The following is a 3,327-nucleotide window of genomic DNA, read 5'->3' as shown; positions in this document are numbered from 1 at the left end:
CCCACCTCCCCGTGTCCCTGCCCGGGCGAGGGGCACCTGGCCCGACCGTCTGGGCAGAGGGAGAGAGGGGCTGGGAGGAGGGCTGTGCTGCACGCAGGAAAAGGGGTGTCTAAGCCTCAGCTGTCCCCATCCGCACCCCTCCATGCAAGCCCTAGGATCGATGTCCCCCAGAGAAAAGCCACTGCTATCCCACTGCCACCACATCCCATTATGCCCACCCAGCCAGGCTGGCCAAGATCTGTCTTTAGGAGAACCCAAAATGGGTTTGGAGAGGACCTCTGGGACAGTTTAGGCTGAGAGGAGAGATAAAGGGGTCACTGTATCAGTGGGAGCTTGTTTCTGTCTGCCGCCATTCGGGAACAGAAAAGCCAGTGTGCAGACAGCGTGGTGCCAAACTGATGCTGAGGACAGAGCCCTGCTGCTGGAACAGAGCCATCTCCTCCATCGCTCAGTGCTACCACCACTTTCCAGGCAAACTCAGCTCCCCTAAACTACAGGCAGCTCTGCAATCAGTACCACAGGAGACAAAGCCTCCCTCTGATTTGGACATAAAACACCATCAGTTCTTAGCTTATCCTGTTGCTTCATTATCTAATGACCTACATCTTGGGAACATACTGAGTTTCTCATCAGAGTGGCAAGTAACCTTTGGGTGTGAGTAAGTTGGAGCAGGGACTGGCTTGCTGGGATGCTTGTACAGCCATACTACCAACTGCAGGGAGCTGCATGAGCAGCCCTATCTGCTCTGAACGTGTCCAAGAGTGGTGGTCAATGCCCTGAGCTACCAGCAAGTTGCACGCTCATTAGTAAGAATTTATAGGACCAAAAATTACATCTCTGCTTTTCCCGTCCACTGCCTTAGCGTTCACATGAAGATTGTTACCAGCACCACAAATGCTGTTCTTGCCACATGTGTAGACAGATAAACCCTTAGCAGAAAGCCTGTGTGTGTATGCACTGGTAAGGCAGACAAGGGTTGAATAAGGTTTCAAAGACAGTTGTGGAAAGGCACTATTACAAGAAGCTTGAGAAGAAGAGGAAACCACTGACATCATGAATGTGGCGATGTAACATGAACAGACTTTTGTAGGGTATGCCAGAGGCCAGAACTACAGAATGTCATTTTCTATAGTGCTCAGCACCTCTCCTCGAGACTGAAGTGCTGAAATGCCCCACAGACCTTGGAGGTCTCCAGAAGGTCCATCTCTGAACGGCCACAGTTTGAATGCCAAGTCACAGGGCCATCTGGAACGGAGGGTCATTTCTAAGCCCTCCTTTCAATGCAGCCTGCCAGCTCCTTTCAGTATCAGCTAAGCACCCAGCTTCCCCACATCTGTGCTGAGAATTACCATGTCCTGAACACTCACATTTTGTCCACTGCCTTCCCAGTTCCCCTTGTTATTCCTGGTCTCCATCTCTGACTGTCCATGTCGAAACAGTGACCCCCTGTTCATCTGCTCACAACAGAGCAGTGGGACATGCATCCTGTAGTCACAACACAGCGTTCTTCCCCCAAGTAAGATGGGAATCCATCCAATGCCACCCCAAAACCTCTGGTTTGTTGTATGCTCAGAGATTTTGGAGACAGAAGGCTATACCACTAACACATACCACACCCTTAAACAACTAAACACAACCGTCCGCTGGCCTGGGGTCACGTAATCAGAACCAGTCCTCCTCATATGTCCGATGTCATCTTCAAAGAGTACTATGATCAGCCTTTTTTCTCATTTACAAATTTCCCTCAGTCAATTAAACTCAGCCCTTAGCTTGTCCCCCAGCATGTCCTTCCTTACACAGACTGGCTTACCTTGGCAGTAACACGCTCTCAGGAGTCACGGATTAATGTGTCCCAGGTGAGGGTCTGTTTGTCACCTGTAAAAAGAGAGACACCTTGTTCACTCTAGTGGACAGCGAGGATATCTAACACCATACCTCATCACTGTGACTTGGACCAGGGTGCAAACACCCCAGAGAAGGCAGAGCAATGGTGGGACTGGAATTGCAGCTTCCCCAAATAAGCAGATGCACTCAGCCAGAGCGGAGGACACAGGCTCCCGATGCGTGCCTCCTGCTGCAAGGCAGCCTGCTGCTCCCAGCAGACACAGAACTTGTTCAGCCCTGCAGATGTACCCCGCGGGATGTAATTGTATCTGCCAGTGTTTTTTGACCTGTGGTCTGCAGACCACAAAGGGCTGTGGACTGCTCCTAGGGTGTCGTGAGGGTGTAATAACATAAAGCAAGCAAGCCAGCCAGAAGCAGATCCACAAAGAGAGAGGCAAGATCCCAACATTTTAGAAGACTGCACAGAGAACAACCGCAAACCACAGGTGTACGCTTGTGTACACTTGCATTGTACAGGAACACTCAGACAGCTCCACTGCACATCATCTTACCAGTCTCAGAAGTACCCACCTGCAAAAGACAGACCAGCTTTCCTGCTGGTCTACATGGGCATCACTCAGCTGAAGCCAGGGGAGACATTAGACCTACACCAGCAAAACATCTGGTACAATCTGATTTTCTCATGCTGAGACAATGACCCAGTGTCATTTTTAAGATAACAGCACTAAGCCAACTGAACTGGCAAGACTTATAATATTCTGCTGTCTGCAGCCACCTGCTAGGTGGTACAAAATTTTCCAAGAAACGGGGAGGGGGGAAGGCAGGAGGAAGGGCGAGAAGATGAACCAGAAAGCGCCCCTGGGCTAAGACTTTATGGACTGTCAACGTGAAGTGAATATTTACAGCTATATTATTTATAAAACCCTTGCAGGCAGGATTTATAATGGGAATGCAGACTCATCTTAATGGTATAGCTCCAATTGGGGGAGTTTAATTACTGCTGTGACATCCACTGCTGCATGCCCAGCCATGCCATTCTCTCGGCAGCTTTCTTCATCTGTGCCTATTACACTTGGCGTAGGAGGCTCCATTTCCCTGAAGCCTTATGGTTAAGGGAGACATTGGCACAATGCCTTGGTACACTCCTGGCCCACATCCAGCTGTGTCTGTCTGTCCTTCAGGACTGATCCACTGCTTGGATTTCTTATGGGTATCATCTGTGTACGCAAGTGATGGGGCTGTAAAGCATTTGATTTGTTCTCCCTTTCTCCACCAGATCTGTAGCCAGGGTCTCTTTGGTACTGCGCTCTCTGCTCAATCCAAGCATATCCAGAGCAGGAGAGAGTGCATACAGCACCAGCTTTGATTGCTGCTTAGGATTAAGATCCCACACCTCTGCCAGCTATGGCTCCATCCCTGCTGGTGATGTATGTGTGTACACCCTGTTTCTTTTCCTCTCCCTCTTTTTTTTTTTTTTTTTTT

Source organism: Charadrius vociferus, unplaced genomic scaffold (genome assembly GCF_000708025.1).
Source record: "Charadrius vociferus isolate BGI_N301 unplaced genomic scaffold, ASM70802v2 scaffold999, whole genome shotgun sequence".
NCBI lineage: Eukaryota > Metazoa > Chordata > Aves > Charadriiformes > Charadriidae > Charadrius > Charadrius vociferus.
The sequence above is the reverse complement of the archived record's forward strand: the minus strand, read 5'-3'. Positions refer to the sequence as shown.